A 10,380-nucleotide genomic window follows, 5' to 3' on the forward strand; every position below is an offset into this window, starting at 1 on the left:
AATCGCCCGAGAATGACGAAACGTCCTTGATTTGATGTCCGGTGGAATAACTCAGGATGACATTGCGCTGTCTAGATGGGTACGTGAAAGAGTCTAGGTACGGACAAACATACCACAAACTGGGCTCTGTAGCTCCTAAGGAATGCGAACTATGGGTGCGCGTTCGTTTGTGTCTCGCACTTGGTGCCCCCATATGCAGAGTGCTCATTTTTCTGTTCTTTAAAACTGATGGTAGCGCTAAAAAGCACGGACACACGGTGAAAAGACGACACGACGACGAGGACCGTGTGTCCGTCCTTTTTAGTGCTACCATCAGTTTTAAAAAATGCATCACCAACTAGCCCAGTACCAAGTTTTATTGAAATCATTTTTCTGTTTTATGGAATTTTTAAAAATCACCTGTGGCAGGTAGCATCGTTCTTGTCCTTGAGCTGAACTGTTCGAAGAGGCCGTCATTCCTAGCACGAGAAATCGAAACACATATTCAACTAATTAAATTAACACTAAGTAACTTCCTAATTAGTTATTTTGTGGCACATATGTAATTTAAGAACTGTAGCCCATGAGCTTGTAAGACGTATCCACTAGATATGAATTTCCAGGATGACACCAGTTTCGAGATATTATTTCCCAAACTGTAGAACGAAATAAACGGGCGTTCCAGTTACTTTTGTGCTTCGATGCATAAAACGGCATTCTGTTAAAAACGTAAGCTGAACAGTGCATTTTTACGACACGTTTGATGGCGCGTATCTCAATTTATCGCCATTCAGGAAAATTGATTCTGACTGGATACCTTGCAAACTGCTGCAATTCGTAAATCCAAATATGTGCCGTGAAGTAATTCATTCAAAAGTTAATTAGTGAATGTTTGTTAATTAGATGAATATGTGTTTTATTTCTCTTTCAAGTAATGTCTGTCTCTCTTAATACCCCAGATCCAGGACTAGAATTATGTTATCTGCCACAGGCTATTTTTGAAAATTTAATAAAACCTCAAAAAATGAACACATTGTAGGTACCGCTCCGCCGAGCGAGTAATGAAATACAATGTCGAAGACCATGCATTTGCCCTACTGCAGACGCCGAAAGTGACACAGCCTCCGTATTTCAAACGTCACTCACTGCGAGGGTCGCCGATGAAGGCACGTTAGCAGTTTCTTAAAGCGAAAAAAGCTTTCTTTGTCTTTTCCCAGCGGTATCGTGCTTGTCGTCGTTTCCTCGGCGGATACATCTGTGTGGATGCCGGGTGTTTATTAGACCGTACAGTTTTAATAAACATTGCTTTCACACAACTTGTTTCAGCATCGACTAGCATAATCTGTCACGTTGCGTCATGGTTGTCATGTTTCAGACATAATTTATTTGACGTCATTTGTTTGCAAAACCTTCTATATATAGAGTTGTTGTCGGACGTTGGTTTTAGAACGTAGCTGCGCTCCTGCGGCGAGCTTCGGTGTTGTCCCTCGTGACCGAGCGAACGAACACAGCCAAGGACGAAAGCGAACGCGAGCGTAGCGGAAGATGAAAAACGGTGATAGCGTAGAGAGCGCGAAGAGGAAAGTGGAGGGGGAGGGTATGGCGAAAGCGTGAGGAAACGTAGTGCTGCGGAAGACGGGCTTTGAGGCGACCATGGCTACGAGATGGCGCCAGAGTAGCGCGCGTCGTGCGTACGGAAACAAAGCGCTGCATAAGAGCGGAGATCTGTTTGCGGCGGCTGCTGTGAACCGCGCCCATGCGTCAACCACGCGCAGCCTCTCGCGAACTCCCGATTAGCGAGGCAGTCGCGCCACATTTCGCTCCGTGTGCGACGTGCCGCACGAGACAGATTGTCTGCGACAGCCAATATTTCGCGAAATGAAAACACGTATGTAGCTGCGCTCAAATTTCGCATTAGGGAGTGTCGTAATCGTCACTGAAATTTTTTTTTCGCTGAAAATCGCAGAAACGTGATTTTGCGTTATAGTTGCTGATCTGTTCTTACCAAAATTTTTTCAGAAAGAACGCATTTTATGTTTTCGATATGTGGATTGCTCAATTCGGCGGACTCGCACTCGCACGAGAAATAGAAACGCATGACCGACTAATTAACAAGAAATCCCAAATATCGTTTAATTAATTTACGGCACGTATTGCAATTTACGAATTGTTCAAATGATATTGCACAACAAAAAACGACACGGACGTGAGAGGACGACGCGCCAAGCGCGAACTTTCAACTAAGTTTATGGTACCACTGAAACCGATTTTATACACGTGAAGCAGTGTAGACCGCGCATGCGCTTACATGAAAATGAACTGCGCATCCATGTAACATAGTTACGACTATTTACCTATTTACCTATTACAACTATTTACCTATTTACAACTATTTACAACTATATACAACTAATTACCAACTTGCCCGGAATTCTGCTCTCATTGCGAATTGTAGCCGATGCGTTTGCAAGGCACATCGACTTGGAACGAATTCTAAGAACCTCACGGGTGTCGAGATATGCGCCGTGAAACATGCGGTAAAAATTGCACATTGTTGCTTTTCTTGTAGATTTCAGCGCGCACAATCATAAAGGCCACAAACTGAATACGTACTATCTTGCCGACTTTCCATTCTACTATATTGCTCCCTCTTACAAGAAACCACCATTCGATGGATGGAAACACAACATTAATGAAACTGAAACAGCCATCTATTTCGTCGCACACTTTAAGAATGAATATTGTGAAACTGGTCTCATCCTAAAAATTCATTCCAAGTGGATATGCCTTGCGAACCCACTGATTGCAATTCGTAAATTGCAATATGAGCCCTTAAATAAATAGCTAAAGAAGCTAATTAGCCAGTTTTCTGAATTAGTCGATTGTGCGTTTTGATTTCTCGTGCTAGTAATGTCCGCTTCGGAGTAATCCAGCTCCATGACTAGAATTACGCTATCTACCGCAGACAATTATTAAAAATTCTGTATGGTACAAAAAAAAAATATCTGGTCTATAGACAACTTTCACGACTGGGCACGGCACTGAGTATGTGCTGGCTACCATCTTGAGGAGTCTAAAACTTAAAATGTGTGTTTGCCTGAACAATTAACTTCGGCACTGGTTATTGTGAGAGTTGGGTGTCATAGTATCGGAGTTAGGCGTCACACGGATGGTCGCACTCTAGCCTACGCCACCGGTGGGTCGCAAGTTTAACGTGAGGCCCTTCGGCCTTCGTACCATTCCAACCCCGTCCATAATTTCGGGAAGCATTGTGCGCACTTGGGCACTGCGTGTTAGCGACAGATGGATATAGGCGATTTCTCAATAACAACAAAGTAAAGCAGCTGAAGATTCTTTATACAGAAGCGATCTACATGTACATAAAAGCCAGGGGGCCGTCAATAGCGACGTATGTAAGGACACACACAAGTGATCAGGTTAACTATTATACGAGTTACATTATACAAAGCAAGCTCGTTTCTTCATCATCGGCGAACTATCAGAGCAGGAAAACGCCTGGGCGAAGTCTCGGACGTACGCTAGCACTGCGTTAGCGTCTTCCATGATAACGCGGGGCTCTCGGGTCTCGCCGAAGAAGCACGTGAAGAACAGGTGGCGGTCGTAAAAGAACTGCGCGTGCGACAGGTTCCAGTCACTCCAGGAGAGGCGACGCTCGTGCCAACCTGCCTGCGGAACGCCCATGGCTCGCACCACAGACCTCAGGGCCAGCAAAGGGACTATGTCGAAAGGGCGTCCCCCAAGGCTCGCCGTATCGCTAGCGTTGGGAGCACTACTAACGCTAGCAGCGTTGGCGTCGCTTCTGTTGTCGTTGCGGAGGGAAGCGCATTCGTGCAGTTTGCTGAACGCTTTCGAACCTCCGCTACGCTTGAGGAACGACTTCTCCACGGCCGCCCAGAGAAGCTGCGCGAACGATGTGCCCATGACGGGCATGTTGCTGACCACTGCGCTAGCAGTGGGGCTGTCGTAGTCCATGTAAGGGTAGAAGACGGGAGACGGAATGACGCGGAGATCAAGCATTGTCGCGGGGCGGCGTAGGTCGATGCCGTGTGGTATTTCAAGTAGAGCCAGCGCCTGAGTCAACATGAATTCGTGCTCCAGGCCGGAGAAGTAGGCGAGTCCGAAATCCTCGGACGTCGGCAGCACGTTGGAAGCACCGGGAAAGATGACTTCTCTCGGTGGCGGAACGAGGGTCACTCCCGTGAGTAGGCTCAAGGCTCTGGATTTTTCGAGAACACTCAAGTCGCTGTCTGACACGTCGGCAACGACAGCGTCGAGGACGGATCGGAAGGTGGCGTTCACTCGTGCTGTTCGCTCGGGGTTCGCGAATATCCGGGCGTAAGTGAGCTGCCAAGTGGTCTGCAGTTTCTTTACGCTGCTGCGCAGACACGCCGAGGACACGGATGAGGGCGGTATTATTTCCCACCTAATGTCGAAGCCCGAGTACGCGCATGCTACGGTGTAGGCCAGCAGGTAGGCAAACACCGCGGGCCAGTGCTCCGTGCTCAGGAGGGTCTTAAAGATGGCAGCGACTTGAACCCGGCCGCGAACCTGCAGCTCGATTACGTTGGCGACGTCGGGCCAGCCGAAGTGAGTCATGTCCTTGACCCATCGCTCGCTCGTGTAAGACGGAACCAAGTCTCCAATTCGGTCTATTCGTAACGCCTCGAACTCGGATTCCGCTGAGTATTTGCCGCGCAATTGGCTGTCCAAGGCGATTACGTGAGCACTCGAGACGCTAGTGTTGAACTTCGCGTTGAACTTGTCGACGACTGTGTCAATTGCGAAATCAAACAGCTCTTGCTGGTTCTTGTTCAGCTGTATGGCGTACGGCATAAGTTGGAAGTATGGCAGATCACCGCTAGGTTTCTCAACGACGAGCAGCGACTCCGTGGAGAACTTTAGGCTTACATGGAGGAAATAGTTCAGTATTTCCCCTGCCGTCATGACTTGCTTGAGCCCGGCGGTTTCGGCGAGGCCCACAGCAAGCTGCTCAGCGAGGGACCTCGGGTGCCCCAGCGTCCGGAGGCAAGAACGGAACAGCTGGCCCAAGAAGCTGGCGTACTCGTCTCTGTGCAGAGTCGTCCCAAGGATGAAGTCGCGTTCGACGACTTCGTGCACGTTGAACGGGCGGTCTTCACCGACGCCTCGAAAGCCTCTCGCGCACACGTAGCTCGCGAAATCGTCACAGGGCTGTAAGCTCCAGTCCACGTACTTCGCCAGGTGGCTGGCCTCGTCCGGACAGCAGAACGGCAGGTGGTCCTCCCTGCGGCTCACTCGCTTCATCATTCCTGAGCTTATTAGAGCCACGGCCCAGAGGGCGGTCACCGTGGCCAGCACGAAGCAAAGCATTATCAAGGGAGATCGCGACAGCAGGTTCGGGGGTGACGGCGTCGCGAGAACACCAGGCGGTGGCTTTTTGGAGGGTTCAACGTTCCCCGCGGCGTGTTTGTGGAATTTCTCAGCGAGGAACGCCAGACAGGTTGATGGCGGGTAGTGGCAGCCTCCGATGGATGACGACGTCGGTGCGGCTTGTGGGCCGGTGCGCCTCTCGCCGCTCGCATGGGCGAAGCCGGGATCACGCCCTTTGCCCGAGCGCAGCCGCTGACTCACCGGCGTAGACGCCTGAGCACTCTGGGTGCTTGGCGCGCTGGCAGAGATGTATGCATCTGTGGTCACGGCACTCGCAGTGCCTGCCGTGACTCCTGCGAGAGAGTAGGCGCTGCTCCAGTTTGTTTTGACAGTGTCCTGCGAAGCTTCGAGCTCTTCTGGCTTCATCGCGTTGTTGTCTCCCACCAAGCGCCGAGGGAAAGCTTCTTCTTCTTGTTCCTCCTCTTCGCGAGGATGCGGAGCTTTGATGATGATGTACTTAAAGACGTTAGCACATACCCACTCAGGGGAATTGGCGTTATTCATGGATTGGTGTTATTGTTGACCAGAGTGGTTGTGGCACTTGTGCATAATGGGGCTTGGCCATGAATCGGATGGTTAAACGGTACACACAGCGTACGGCGCGCGAGGACGATGTTATCTGAGTACGTCTGCATCGCAAGCAAAACCTGTAGCAACTGTCAGAAGAGGTCAAACCGGCGCGCCTCTGTCTACCTTCGTCCTCCGCGACGCACGCCTCTCGTCCTTCGCGTCTTCGCTCAACGTTACCTACAATCTCCTCTAGGTGGCGGAACTTTGCCGCGCGTTCAGTTAATTGGGCGCAAAGAATGGAAACAAAAACGATCATGGAGATTTACAAGAATGAGAAGAAAGAAATTAGAAGGGAAAATCTGTACGATAACAGAAAGGACTGTGCCTTGCTATTGGAGGCTCGAGCCGGTTGCCTAAAGACAAAAACATACCGGAGCAAATATTCGGAAATAGATGAGGCATGCACATGCTGCAGCAAAAATCCGGAGACCACTCAGCACATCCTAATGGGCGTCTTGCGCTGGAGTTTGAGGTATAGTAGCGGCGCCTGGTGGCGGCGCGCGAAACGTCATCTGGGTAGTACCGGCTTGGGTAGTACTGAGCCCTGGCTGTGGCGAAGCACGTTTCTAGCCCGAGTTTTGCGTCGATTCGCACTTTTTTCTGCCCTGTTGCGAGTGCGAAAAGGCTCGTACGTCACTTCTCGCAGACCACGCTGACCACGCTGCGAGCTAGCCGCAGCCTATAGTTTAACGAAAACGGACTCTCCGTGAGACGTAATGCTGGAAGCAGAAGGAATCGGCGACGCTGATCCGGAGAGACCTAGCTCAGCCTCGAAAAAGCGTCACCGTCGTTACTTCTGCGTCGTGGGCTGCCATGAACAAGAAGGCTTGAATCCCAACATCAGATTCTACCGTTTTCCTTCAAGGCCTCGCGAAGCGAAGCGTCGGGCGCGCTTGATAGCTGCAGTTCGTCGCGCTGGATAAGCGAAACTTCGCGCCATGCTGACTGCTTCGCCTGCCTTGAAGCTCGCTTGATTATCTGCGTTCCAAAATTCTGTCTTTTGCACCTACAGTCCCGACGGCAGACCGACATAGCAGCAGGCATGGCTGGTGATTCACGATTGGAGACCCGGCCACGGCTACAATTAACAATTCGACTGGTGCGAACTGGTGAAGTGATGTGTGCAAATGACCACAAATGGTCGGGCTGATTCTGTGACAATTACCTACCTTCCTACGATTAGCACAGGTTAGAGAGTTAAATGTGCTCATCCTTTACCTCAAGCCAGCACGTTGAGGCAGCGCAGCAAGGTAGTATTGATTACAGCACATCGATGTTCGAGCGCTGTCATTAAGAGCTACATCAAGCGAGCAGCGCACGAGCTCTCGCTGCAGCGCGATTCGCATGTACGTTACTGCGAGCTCACATGCATTGCATCAGTTATTTATCAGTTGCTAAAGGGACAGATGGCCGCTACTACAGCGCAGGCATAACTACTTGTCTAGCGGCATGCAGTCAACAAAGATTGCAGGAGGCCCGTCGTTTCGCGGCATGTCGAAACACCGCTGCCGTCGCGGCGCGCACGATCTTGCGCTCGAGCAGTTCGTACATCGCGTCATGTCGAAAGACCGCTGCCGTCGCGGCGCGTACCGTCGTGCGCTCGAGCAGTTCCGTACACATGAGGTCTGCTTATCTCTGCTGTGAATTCATTTATAGCAAGCATTTCCTCGTGTTTGAGCGCCTGAATCTAGCAGCGTGCAAACCTTACCTGAAGTTCAACTTCGTACGCGACTCGCTTCACTTGCGATTGACGCTGCGCTAAAACTTCGCCGCTTATTGCTTGAACGGCGTACACGTATTCGGCGTGGCACAATTTATTGCCTTTACGCAACGTGCCACCCCTGAAAAAACCTTCGGCGCCCGATATTCGCTGCAAGCCGTGGTACAACAAAACCGAAAGTGGCGGGTCCATGGGCGCTATAACGTAAAACTATTCCAAACTTTTCTATTCCAATTCTGCTATCAGCTCTCCACGATTGGTCAAAAACTTTTTTCGACCATCCCCACTTCACCTGTCTGTCACGCGACGTCACGAAAACCACGATACCTCCCCATCTGATATGATGTGTACACACTGATTATGCATGATTTGACAGAAAAAAGAAAAACAGTTATGTCTGATTCGACCCCTTTTCGCCATTAGCCCTCAGCTATTGGTAAAAAGTTTTCGGGCTGCACCCACTTCACCTGCCTGTCACGCGACTTCACAAAACTGCAAGAACTCACCGCGTCAAAGTGACGTGTACGAGATAATGATTCATTAATATGCCGAACAAAACTGAATTTTCTTCGTAATAGCCGCATGCTGCCCCGTTCCGAAAGGAATAGAAGATGGCTGCCGCCGATCGCGCAGACGCTGGCTACTCGCACCTGCCGGAGAGCATGAGTGTATTTGCGTATAATAAATCTTCTTGCGTGGCCGTGTAACGTTTTCGAGTAATTTCGGCACGTTTACCCCCTCATTCTGCCAACTCTTCTTTGCTGAGGGTCCGTTTTAGCGTCATTCTTGAGCTTCCGTTGCATGCCGCCGCGATTTTCGACCAGCCACCGCAAGCTAAGTAAGGGAAAGCCGACCAATCGTAGACGCCGGCACCACCCTCTTCATCCGGTTATCGACTTTCAGTGCAGTGGCTCGGCCCCATCGAATCCCTCTCCACTTGAGCGTTCTCCTCGCCTCTTGCCAGCCAATTAGATACGTCAAGCCGCTCAGTGTAGGCAATGTTATTCGTTTTTCAAGCAAACAAAAGTGACCTCCTATGAACGAGGAGAGTGTTTGATAGGTCTGTTCAGACAACCCTGCGGGAAACCGCCCGGTGCTTGCGTTGGTGGTTACGCAAAGTTGACGTCAGGAGATTGGAATAGAAACATATTGGAATAGTTTTACGTTATAGGGCCCCATATTGTAAACGTGCTTTCCGAAGCAGACGACCCAGCTTGGTACTACCCAGTTCAGGACAGAGGACGCTTTTTAGAACAGTTTTCGCAGCGCCCCCTGGGCAGTGCAAGAGCCCCATGGAATGCGAAGAGATTCACCCAGTGAGAATCGTAGGTAACGTAAACACCTTCCAGAAGCGCTTGGGTGTAAAGTGGACGGAAGCTTCAACCGGTGGTCTGCAGTCGAGATTAGCAAGATACGTTTAAAGTATTGGTGAAAAAAAAAAGCAGGGAAGAGATTAGTACGACAGGATCTCTTACAGTCATGGCTAGCGGTACAAGGTAGATTTTGAAGGAAAAAATGCACCGTGGAAATGAACCGTAACAGTATTAAGGAAATGTGTACAAAACATGTATAGCATACCTGATTAAATCAAGGAGGCTAGGTGACTATTTTTCACCGCCCCGTTTCAAAGGCAGTGCCTTTAAATCATCATCATCATCGTCATCATCGTCATCATCCTCATCATCTCGTTCTCCTTCGTACTTTCCTAGGCACGCGATTTTCAATATTCTTCACCTCCACGCGAGTTCCTCGTTCACTTGCTCGCGGCATCAGACAGACACCGCCGATTTAAAGAGCTGGACAGTTACGCTCGTGCGTAAAATTAAAAATTTTGTGAGAAAAAAAGCAGAGTATTAAAAACATGATCACAAGAAAACCGTCAAATAAAAACAAGAAATAATAAATAAATAAAATAAATAAGTGTAGGAAGAACTATGGTGGGGAGGGGGGACGATCAGTCTAGCCCGGTAATCGCTTAGATTCCATAAAGTAATTTTGGATTGCAAAGCAAACGCTTCTCTGTGTACGCCCGGCAACAGAGACTCCGAAAGACACTATTACAGGCACAGATAAATCTAGGCCGATATTGCGAAGCGGAGTTTCCAGTAATCTTTCTCTGCGCTCTAGCGTTACAGATCACGATTACGATCATATTGCTGCTTACACATCCGGAATGTTGCAAATAATAATATACAAGGTGCTTGATAAAACTACATAAGGCAGAAACACAATTTCAGAATTTGTGCCCTCTATACAAACCAGCGAACTGCCCAATGTGCTTGCGGCACTTGAATATCCAATAAACACTTACGTAAGTGCATGTATTTTATCCCTGTCTCTTTCACTCTGGTTAGCAGTTGCTTGCAGTAAGGTGGACGGGTTTTAGCGAAAATAAATGAACGCAACGGCTACAGGATGGAACTACTTCTCTGGTAAGCACCACCTGCATGCGTCCAGTATTCCCTAAAAATTGTGCATAGAATGCCCATGTTGAAATCTATGTGCACCGCAACTTTTCTGGTGATGGCTATACTATGCTATATGAAGTTTGGTGCGGTCATCTTTCAACGCGTGTTTCAAAGTTTCTGCGCAACATTTTGATTATGTTTAGTAATAGTTATAGTAAATTTTTAGTAATTTCGTCACGAACATTTGAGCTATTTGATGAAAAACATGTGATT

At 49.0% G+C, this 10,380-nt stretch overlaps 1 protein-coding gene across 1 annotated transcript in view; it reads right to left on the minus strand.

Moving 5' to 3' along the window:
- LOC142575974 (uncharacterized) overlaps window positions 1-10,104 on the minus strand; it is a 60,513-nt gene extending 50,409 nt beyond the window's left edge. The window contains exon 1 of the mRNA XM_075685835.1: window positions 10,011-10,104. The gene's annotated coding sequence lies outside the window, so the exon portion shown is untranslated. The remainder of the gene's footprint in view (window positions 1-10,010) is intronic.
- Window positions 10,105-10,380: the final 276 nt, after the last annotated feature.

This window comes from Dermacentor variabilis, chromosome 3, assembly GCF_050947875.1.
Source record: "Dermacentor variabilis isolate Ectoservices chromosome 3, ASM5094787v1, whole genome shotgun sequence".
Lineage (NCBI taxonomy): Eukaryota > Metazoa > Arthropoda > Arachnida > Ixodida > Ixodidae > Dermacentor > Dermacentor variabilis.